The sequence below is a fragment of the Tachysurus vachellii genome, chromosome 2, assembly GCF_030014155.1.
Source record: "Tachysurus vachellii isolate PV-2020 chromosome 2, HZAU_Pvac_v1, whole genome shotgun sequence".
Lineage (NCBI taxonomy): Eukaryota > Metazoa > Chordata > Actinopteri > Siluriformes > Bagridae > Tachysurus > Tachysurus vachellii.
In genome coordinates, this window is record NC_083461.1 from 10,089,873 (window position 1) to 10,101,962 (window position 12,090).

A 12,090-nucleotide genomic window follows, 5' to 3' on the forward strand; every position below is an offset into this window, starting at 1 on the left:
AGGAAGAGGACAGTTTAGAGTCTAGACTGAATCCTCCAGCAGCCTGGGCCTGGGGAGTAGGTGTTGGCTTGGGACCAGGTTGGCTTGGATCCCCCCTTTTTACTGTGTGCTTCTTTGAAGTCAGGTATAAATAGAAAGTGGGTTATGGGTTTCAAGTGATCTGCTGGAGGCCTCTGAATAATTGAAGCATAGCTTTGACAGAGAATGATAAAATGGAGGTACACAAGCTTGGAGGGGGTCTTCAAAGATGTAACACTATATTTAATCAAACACATCGATGGAACATTGGTATCGACTATTTTCATGTTATATTTTTATATTTAAATCCTGCCATGTCAAAATCCATTAACACAGTTTGACACACCTGCAAGATATTTTATTCTTACAATCTCCTGCAAATCGGTGCCACACAGTACAGTTCGGACCACTTGCAGGACCACTCTGTCCTACTCCGAATTACCATGTCCTGGCTTCAGCAGGCAGGAAGTGTGTATCTGGAGCAGCAGGGGCTCCATACAGCCGTCTCAGGGTGGAGCACCCCAGAAGACACTGTTCCAGGCTATATATATACCCAGGAATCTGTGCTGTGGAAATAACTCTACTGATTTCTCTCTCATTCAATCTCATTTGTTCACTGTCTCTTTGTCTGTTTTTTTCATACTCACTCTTAGACTGAATGTGAGCTTTAAATTACTGAACACTGTGAAAAAAATACTGTAGTGCAGAACGATAATGTATTAAGGAATAATAGATTTCATCAGATACCTTAACTAATAAGAAAAGAAGAAATGTCAAGTCATACGTTACTCATATGTTCTACAGGGAAGTTTACTGCTATTTATTTTCAAAAGGGAATTAAACAGCATAATATTTATCTACTGATTATGTAAAGCTTATTGTTATTTTCTGAGTATGCAAAGTCTTCTAATACTGGAGTGAGAAAGACAAAGCATAATAACTGTCATGAGTGTAAGACAAGACTGGAGCTGGAGATAAATAACCAAAATATCATTATGAATTTTTGTATGAAAATCTATATTTTTATCTCATCTATACACGCCTAAATGGCAAGGTTAAACTGTAAAACATTTAAGAGTTCTTTGGTTCCTAAAATTTCACACATGGTGCTCTTGTGAGCTCTTCTGAGCTGTACTTAGATTCCCAATGACACTATACTTGTTTTTGAGCAAAATTATTGACCCTTAGATTAAACCTTTTGGAGTCAACTGGCCAGTCAATAATTAATACTGTGTATAGTTATAATGGTATAGTAGTGTGTACAGCAGTGGTGATGACACTTTGAGAACCAAGGTAACAATACTCCTAAGATTCTGATAATAGTTGTAATTACCGGGTTGGATTGTAACACCTTATACTGCCCCCTTGTGGCGTTTCTTTAGTCCCTCTTGTCAGAGCAGTACAGAGTTTAAAAAATGCATCAGACCTAAAAGTATTGTATAATTTATGCTTTAAACATAAAATAACACGTCTGAGACCGTGATTATGTCATGCATTCTCAGCTCAGCTACTATGGTATGCTTTCAATGTATCTGTCTCTCTCCTTGTATTTCGTGGAAACTGGGAGGGACAGAATCATGTTGCGTGCTGACCTCTCTTCACCATGTCTGCCTGAGTGTTTGTGATACCCCAACACCTCTTAGAGACAGTGATGTTTGTTGTGGAGTAGCAAGCAACATCACACCTTAAACCTATCTACCAGACACTCTGGCCATTCCAGACATGTGTCAAGCTACCAATAAATGAAGAAAACAAGATTTCATGTCCAGAATAGAATTATTATACTATTTTCTAACTAGACTAGCCCATTAATCCACAAGCCCAAACATATTCGAGGCAGGCAAAGCAGGTGTGTTCAATGCTGGTGACAAATGTGGACTTCACATAAACTGTTATGCCACTGCTTTATAATATATCTCACCTCTTCATAGAAGTGTCTATAAACCTTAAACATGAAAGGAATTCCTAGAACACGTACACTATTTATTTCCATAATCTGGGCATTGGTCATGGTCATTGGATGGTCATGTCTGTCATGATCCGGCTGTATGAGCTAAGACTTGGGTGGGATTATGCATGACAAAAGAGTTTTCACCAGCTGACATGCTCAGGTGTTCAAGCTGAGTTACTACAGAACTTTCTTACACTTTAAAGAAATTATATTTTGGAGAGTTGCGTAATTCAGTGTATCAAATATGTTTTGTCTGTATTCATTAAAAGCCCTCTCCACAGGGCTGAGCAGCCAACCCTTCTCTTAGCTCCTTTTCTTCCTTTAACTGTGCCACTGAGTCCACCTTTCCTTTCATTAGAGGCCCTGCAGTTAGGGCTTTAAGTACTTGTCAAAGGCATTTTGGGCTTTGGTCATATTCACTGTAGAACTCCATCGAGGGGTAGGTAGCACAAACAGCTCACCGCTGTGCTTGCACATAAAGGAAAATTGAAAGGGTTTGAATAAAAACGTTTAGCAATTCATAAGGAGCTAGAATGTATGTACTTGTAAAGACTTTCTACGGTACAGTTCTTAAAATTGTAGCTTTTTTTTTTTAGCTTTACCTTCATCAAGTTGTAGATGGTAATATAAACCTACACTTAACCTTAACAGAGAGTGAAGCGAAACTGTTATATATGCATAAATTAACAATGTGGTTTTTATTTATAGAAAAAATGTATAATTACTTGGATTAAAGGCTGCATGGAGTTTTGAATGCTCTCTGCGTGGGTTTCCTCCATCCGTCCTCCCAAAAACATTCTGGTAGGTGCATTGGCTTTGGTAAATGGCCCCTAGGTGTGAATGTGTCTGTATGGTGTACGTAAACTTGATCTCTCATTCATTCCAGGTCTATTCCTTTCTTGCACCAAGTGTTTCTATGATAGTTTCTGGATCCATCTTCTCAAAGGTTCCGCCTATGATGGTTCTCACTTGCTAAAAAGGTCCTACTTTTGTATCTACTCTCTGTTGACTGATTCTATATTAAACCTTCAAGGGACAAATTGAAGACATCTCAGAATTATAAGCGCCTTTTTCTCACTAATGCCTCAGGCTGCAGTACTACGATAGACCTGTAGATGGCAGAATATAATCAGTCAATTGTTTGCACTTCTGAAACCTTGAGTTATCCTGCTGAGGTATTTAGAATATGCAAAAATAAAAATAAATGCCTTAGACAACTATAAAGACAAATTGTTCAATTGAAATTGTGGATGTGTTAAACAATACACAGGGCTTTTTTGTGTTAGTAAAGTTCTAGCAAAAATACATCAGTTATGAGATTTATTTGCACTTAGGTTTCAACATGTCATTAACCTGTGTGTTCATTTAGAGCAAAACTTTAGAGTAGGAAAGTATTTGTATAACAGTTATCATGCATGTAGAACACTGTATATCACAATGTCACTCATGAACAAAGGGCTTGGTACACGGCCCAAGCCACATGGATACACAAAGGATCAACACACATTGATCTGACATCTTAAATTGAGGACAATATCTATTGTGGTCTCAGTTACAAGCCACAGACACAACATACAACACATATACCGTTGAAAAAAAATGTGTTATTGCTGTTCTCCCTTTGAGACACAGAGAGACTCCAGAGCTTAATAAACGTTGTCTCTGATTCCAACGTGTTTCTCTGTAATTCACAACAGATAGCTATCATCTATCATCTATATTGATATAAACATAATGTATCATCCAGAATAATGGATATTGGGTGTACTGTTACATAACCATGTACTGCCTCATGTAATGTTCTTCCAGGTATTTATGAGTTTCATATTGCTTCTGCTACTCCCTTTAAAAGCTTGTAAAGCTCTTCTTTAAAATTGTTTTCTGATAATACACACATTTGTTCATCCTTAAACTGATGTATAATGGTTGTTTTTCTACAGAAAAGTTAATTACTGATCAGCGAGAGCACATTTAATAATACTTATTTGTTCTATCCCCAAGGTTAACATAGCTATCCATCCTGTACAAGACTGTAATTACATGGTTGATCAATTCAGCTTTTATCATGGCCTTCAGATCAAGTAGATGCATAATTTTAGACTTATGAAAATCACAGAAAAGCAGTTTTCAGTTTGTTGGGCACAATTATAACAGCGATACTGCATTTACAGGCTAAAGAATAGGGAAACAGGGTTGCAAATGAACAAAAGGTGGTGTCTGATTTTATGATTCTCGGCATGTTCTATTTAAAACAATGTCATGTGCATGTCATGTGCACAGCATTTTCAAATACACTTCCACTTTGTGCTAAATAGTAGCATCTGTCTTTTTTGTCAGTCAGTTGGTGACATTTGGCCCTGGATTAACTGTCTCTATTTCTTCAGTGGTCATAATCCAGGGTTGAGCTGGATATGCAGATTTTCCAGTGTAATAGAGCAGAGTATATAATCCAAAAGCCTAATGTATCCTGCAAGAGATTTAGCTTTTGAAACGATACGTTATTTTCTTCCAGGGGTTGTGATATGGCACACGCTGTGATATGATCTGTATCTTTTGTGACACATACTGAGAACAGATTCTGCCTAATATAACTAATATATGGAATATGCCTAAAACTAAAATTATGTTATAGGGAAGTTTTCAACTCCACTATTTTCAACCCAGTCTTTATCCATGGATCTCTAGTGTATATGTGATTATTATCTATACCAGGCATATTTTTATGTGTAGAAAATAAACCCAGTTATTCTAAAATGGAGTTATAATAAAATCTAAGGGCAGTAAATATTTAATGCCATATTCATTAACAATAGGTCTACTATAAGGCAGGCATTAACATACCATAGCTTACAAGAGTAATTCCAGTCCAAGACCAAGACCAAATTTTAGACCAAGGACGCATCATTCAGTATATCTTAATAAACATAAACCTGTGCATGTGAAATCCATTAAAACATTTTACAAAATAAAACATATTATTGGAAGTTTACAGCCGCCCTTAGGTTTCGATTACAGTGAATTTTGATTATGCAAAAAGTGTTCTTTAAGGATCTTTTCTGACATGGAATTACTTTTTAACATTTACTGTATAAGCTACCCACTAAAGTAGTGAAGAGTGTTTATATGTGGTACATAGAGATTAGATTTAACTACACTGAAACATTTGTGTAGTTAAATTATGCCCTTATAATCCAGTAGTTCATGTTACATAACATAATGTAACATAACATTTTTGCATTTATTTTAAAATATTTAACCCAAAAAAATACACGTTTAACCCACATTTTAATTTTGTAATGGATCAAAAAGAGCCCTGAAATGCTAGTCAAGATTCATTTGAGTAAAGTGGGTTACATTTTTCTAAAGTCAGAGGTGAAGAAGCAGCAGTAACCAGACAGAACGCTTGGTGTCAGAACCGAGAACTGTGCTGATGAGACTGGAATGAATATTGGCTCCAACTCTGCAGGGATGTGATAGATAGATAGACAGCTAAAGCAAACTCCTTTGCAGTTTTGCTGAGTGAAGCATCAGTGCTGAAATATCGGCCAGAGAGTGACGAGGTAGGGGGTGGAAAGCATCTCCACTGCACTGTAGGATTTTGGAGACTGAACACACCATCACCCACACACTACACACAGCAAGTGCAGATGTCCATCTGTGGTACCTCAGATCTGCTAGAATTTGAAAATTTGGAATAAAGTAGAGAAGAGCACTGTTTTTCTACATCATTAGGTTTCTATTAGATTTCTATCCTTCATCAGCTTTCTTTCACACTTCTATGCTTTACCTTTTTTTTATTAAAATTTGTTCATCTTTATATCTTACAAGACCCTTGGAATATCTTATCTCTTCTTTTTTTTCATTTACTCTGTCAGAATGTGTAATCTTGTTAATGTAATCTTTATGGCCAAAGAGGGTGTGAAATATTGTGGGATGTGTTCAGAGCAAAAAGGATTAATTATTTATCCTAGATTTTATGTGCATGGATGATAGGCTATACTGTAAGAAAGGTTGGCAACATTTGATTGGTCCATGACAAGCTCTCATACTACTTTGCAGGGTTGTCAATGCATGTTGCAGTTCAGTCAGCACTCTCTGTCTCTGATGTTTGACAGTCCTGTGAGTGTGTACACTCTGCAGTGCCCTTGCACCATCAGGTGGCCTGCGTTCAATCGGGTGCTAGTGGTGCAGTCAGGTGGTCTGCTGCAGAGTCTTGGAACATGGCCAGAGGCAGGGGTTCGGATGCAATGATCAGACTGCTGCTGCTGCCATGACAGAGCAAAGCTGTGAGCCTCTGCAGGGAATTAAATCATCAGCCTCTGGACAGAAATTACTAGCTGCAAGCACTAAGCACTGCACCAACTGTAGATCAGTCTTGAGCTGCAGTGCATTAATACACTGCTATTGCTCTGCCAGCTACATCAAGAGACCTAATCATTGTTTAGATGACTTTAATATTCCTATTGATCAGTTTTGTCTTTAGTCTTAATCAACCATCTAACTGAGAAATCCAGTTTAATGAAATGCTTGCAGTATATAAACATGCAGAATATATGATTTTGAAATTGATTTACATATAAGCTTGATTATATGAAAATAAATGATATGTACTCTTCATTGTGTTTATTTCTGTATGTATATGACTAAATTATACTATATATATAATGTACAAATCCATACATTTTCTTTACCAAGGGACTCAGGGGACTAACCCAATGCATGGCACTAACAAGATCATTACACAGGTCTGTTGCCTGGGGAAGAAAACCAGAAAACCTGGTGGAAACCCCCAAAGCAAACGTGCAAATGTCATGTACACAGAGCAGATGTGGGAATCAAACAAGCCCATACTGTAGGTGTGCAGCAAACATGCTAGACACTAAGCCACTCTGGCCCTTTCTACAAATAAAATACGTCACTAATATATATGTATGATGTGTACTTTAAGCAATAATTTTTTTGTCCAATGTATAATTATACTTGTGTGTTTTTAACTATATGTATGCAAATATATTTACCTGGATATAAATATAAAAAAAAAAAATAAAAGAAATAACATTTTTGGCTCACTGAACATAAGTTAATGGAATCCATTTAATTATTTATTACTGAACTTCCCAATTGATATAATTTAAAGACCTACTTGTTAAATCTATGCAAGTGACCAGTCAAACAGGCTAATAACTATTGTGTCAGCTCAAGCGCCATGCACTTCCGGGTCTGCGACGCCCAATTCCAGGTAGATGGTCTTCTCAGTTTGCCTTGTACTCCTGTTAAGCTATCTTGCCAAGTTTCTTTTTCCTGGCAACCCAGTCCCCAACATGCCACACACAGTTCTCCGCCTCCGGCCCCAGCTCCTGCTCCTCTCTTCCCGCCTGCAGCCCAAGCCTCAGCCTTTCTGAACAGAATTATGTGATCGGGGGCAAGAAAAATTGCTATAAAGCTATCTCAGTGGAGGAATGGCATAACTGGCTGGAAGGCACTGCAACCCTTTCTGGTGTGGACAGACTACAAGAACATACAGTACCTCATCCTCCTGTCTTCCTTCATGGTCCGGGCCCTCCACCTCAAAATTGAGAGAAAGGTTTGTCAAGCTGCATCCAACCTCCCGACCCCTGTTGGATGCCTGAAGGGAAGATTATACACCCCCAACCATCTACGATCCCAGGTTGTACAGTGTTACTTGTTCAACAGTGTTCAACAGCTTGAAATAGCCCTCCACATTCTCTGCATGGAGGAACCTTCTTCCTGGGCCTCCAATTACTGTGGGTTGAATATGCGCATAACTCTCTTTCATCAGCCGCCACAGGTCTCTCCTCATTTCAAGCTGCAGATCACTACCACCCACCACTCTTCTCTACCCAGGAACTGGAGGCCTTGCTCCCCTTTGCCATAGTACTCATCAATCGTTGCTGGTGGGTCGGGGAAAGAGCCTGCACCACCCTGCTGTACAAAAGTTATTCCCCATGAGCCAACCGTAACTGTCACCAAATACCTCCTTTCCGCATCAGCCAGAGGGTTTAGCTACCTACCAAAGATCTACCCATGAAGGCTGCCTGCAGGAAGCTTGCATCTTGCTTTGTCGGCCCGTTTCCCATCTTCAAGGTACTAAACCCTGTGGCAGTTCAGCTCAAGCTCCCTAGAGTGCTTCAGATCCATCCCACCATCCGGATCTGCAACGCCCACTTCCACGTCTGCAAGCCATCTTGGGGAAACACTATGAGCACTTGTGGAGCTGTTATTTTATGATACCCCATGCTAAATAAGTGCACCATGGAATCGATGTTCTCAACCAAATGGCCTTCTCAGTTTGCCTTTGCTCCTGTTAAGCTATCCTGCCTGCCTGGTTTGACCCTGCCTGTTCCCTGTTTGCTGACTCTGCCTGCTCTATGCCTGCCTGCCTGATTTTAACTCTGCCTGTCTCCCATTGCTGACTCGGCTTTCTCTATGCTTGCCTGTCTGGTTTTGACCCTGCCTGTTTCTTGTTGCTGCCTCTGCCTGCTCTGCATTACTGTGTTTCACCAGTGCATAGCATTATTGGACAGTTCTTTGACTTCGAGCTCTGCCTACCGTTCGTGGTTCTGTCACTTGTGTGTTTGTATTGTTAGACTGTTTTCCGATTGTGTTTTCTGTCTGCCAGCTGCATACTATCTGTGAGTGTTTGTTTAGTTATATTCATTCACTCCCTATATTTCCCTGCTACGCTCCCTGAAATCACTAGACTCTTAACTAGAACCCTTGTTTGCGTTCTGCATTCGGGTCCACCTCTATCGTCACTGACATAATAGAACTAAAAATTAAGTATAATAGCTTTGATAATGGTTTGTTTTGTTATGGTAGGCCATTGTAACAATGTTTTTATGGGCCCCCTGACTAAACTGTGCATACCACTGGGGGATCCCCACTTCGAGGACCGGTGATATAGACAATATTGAGAAAATTATTGACTGTTCAGAGGACCTCTGCGAAGTAGGAATTTTATTACACCTATATTTTTACTAGTCACATGGAGCAAATAAACCTTTATAACCATGTGGAATTAAAACAAATTACAAATCTTTTGGCTTAGTGACAAATAGCCTTCATGATGAAGCAGGTGGAGTAGCACAATAGTGTTATCTCTTAGTCATCAATTACCTTTTACTATGCCACTAAGAATAGCCCTGTTTATCTTTAAATAAAACTGATATCCTAATCCACACCAACAAAACCTTATATAAAAGAACTATATAAGCTATATACCTATATAAAATAAATACAAGTTACAATTTCAGTTACCAGGAATACCGTATTTATAATTACATCACAAAAAAGCACCTTGTAATGTAAAAGCTGAGGTGAAAGCTTATTTTGCTATTTCATATATATATAGTGTATCACATATACAGTCATGTCTGTAAGAAGGCTGCATTCATTTTCAAATGGCTTTAATTAGCTGGCACAGATTGACTATGGTAGATAGCTTCTGCTAAATACTTGCTGAAATATTGATGTTGCCCAGTATGCACAGCTGAAGACTGAGCTGTTCTTAAATTACACTGTGTTGGATACATCAAACTAACTATTCTGCCTATGTATGGTTTTACATATATCTTGTATATTAAAAAGGGACTACTGATTATGTGTAACAGTGTTAGATTTTAACACTTAACATTAACACTTAACACTTTGATATTTTTTGTTTGTTTTAATTTTTTTTTCTTGCAATAAAAAAAAATAATTCTTGCAAAATTTCCACTTTAAGTCGTTGCTCAAAAGTGTGTTGTATGGTCAGCTTGTGTGATATGCACAGAAGTGAACTTAAATTTTTTAATGATATATGTTTACTGTTATAATGCAATACCAATAAAGCAATAATTACATTTACACACAATACAACATTCATAAATTAGTTATCGTTTATACATCGTTTAACCACTCATAATTAGATATGTAATGTCTTTTCTCAAGGCTGCTTTTACCGGAAGGCCTTTGGATAATGCTTTTCAAATTGTTCTTACTCTTTTTTAATGATCATTTTTATTAGAAATTACAAAAAAAGCATAGACATCACATGGAAAAATTTTTTTTTTAATCAGGTTTAGCCTGATGACTGCAGGAAGTTTACAGTTTATCTGCTGCACAAACATTGCTTTCTGTGATGTTTATTTATTCAATATATTGATTAATACAGTGTGTTACAGAAGAGGATTGAGTAAGAAATAAAGTGATTCAACAAAGGGAACACCTGAGTAAGTTATTTTTATACAAGTGTACCTGTACACAAGTGCATAATGTATGTGCATGTGTATTGTACACACAAAGTGGGAAATGTGATCCCAGTGTTGCAGTGCATCTAAAGGCCTCAATGTGCATTACGAATGAATAGGTCTTCAGTTTCATGGCTCTCACTACAGGTAAACAACTGAGTGGTCTGGGGCTCTTTAGACTTGTGATTATCGTTTATCCAGGTCTCGTATGACTTATGATGTTCTCAGTTACCTACTGACAGCAGAGATCAGTATCATGTTACGTTGATTTTTAGAGAAACTCTAGGCATATAATACAATATTATAACACTTCAGCTTTATGTTGTTTTAGAAATAAGTAAAATCCAGAGTTTAGAAATTTAACTGAATATTATTAAATATTATCCACAGATATTTTGAATATACAGATATATATTCGAATCATCTATAATTCACTATCGGTGTAAGAAAACATGGCTACATGAAAGTTTTAAAACAAATATAGAACAAATATGTTCTGTAATCATTTCAACATTAAATTCAATGGTAATCAATTCCTCACACAATTCCATTATGTGCTTAAGCATTATGTGCATGATGTGTTTACTTGTCACCTGTTGTAGGGATATTATTTTCAAAGGAATTTAACAAAAGCATTATGATCTGAAATCTGAGATTTTTGTACAGGATATGACTGTTAAGACTTCTTGAACAAAATGAAGTTATGCTGTCAATAGGATTTCTTACTTGAAAGGCCTTTTGTTTAAGACTAGACCTAGCACTTGTCTTGGAAGCTGGCCCACATTTCTGAACTATTATTAGCTGTGTGATATTAAAAGACTCATACTTTGTATTTTATTAGAGCACAATAACAGTCATAGTGCAATGAATTTGCTGGCTTCCAATACTATTATCTAATTTGTTGGTGCTGCTGCTGGGCATTTTTTGTTGGTGCTGCTGCTGGGCATTTTAACCCACAATATCTTTGCATGATTATTGATTATACATTTTAACTAACTGAAAACATATGCTGTGCCTTTAGTGTCTGATCAGCAAACATTTTAATTATGTTTGGGATTACCTACTTTCTCTGAATGCCCTTTATACTGTATTTTTCCAGATCTTCTACCAGAACTCTGAGATACCATTCAATACCGCTCATGGTAGTTTAAAAAATATATTTATCTAGCTTGAATGCTAAATTTTAGTATAACATATAAATTGTCTGAGCTTTTTTTTTTACTATATAAATTTCTCCGTGTGAAATTTTATCTACAAATGGAAACGCTTACACACCTTATAGGACACAGGGATAGAGTGCTTGTGTTGTAGGCCCAAATTCAGAGTGATTCACAAATTCCAGTTGTTTTTTTACAAGCTCTGAAAAGGGAAATGTATGCCTGCTCATGCCAATCTGTGCAATTTTGGACTGAATGCTATGATTCAAAGTTAAACTCTCATACAGTGACTCCAAGCAGCGTTGGTGAAAAAAAAACACACTATAAAACAAAAATGCCACATAAACCTGAACCCTCTGTGTGTTTATGTTATTACCTGTTTCTAATGACACTATGAACGAACCACAGTGAAACAGCATGAACTGCGGTTATTAACTCAAAAACTATTTTAAGTAGGCCTGTGGACAAATATGACTTAGATATACAAATCTGTCACTGTTTGGGTGTTTTCTGTTGGTCATTTGGGTATTTAAAACAAGAACCAATACCATTTTCATCACAGTAAATGATTAAATGTCTTGGGTATAGATTTATGAACCAGGCTAATGCTTCAAACTATATAGTCTTACTATCAGCTAGAGAAATTGCATTCCCAAGATAAGTGCCAAGATAAGTCTTGGGTATAGACGTATCAACCAGGTTAATGATTCAAACC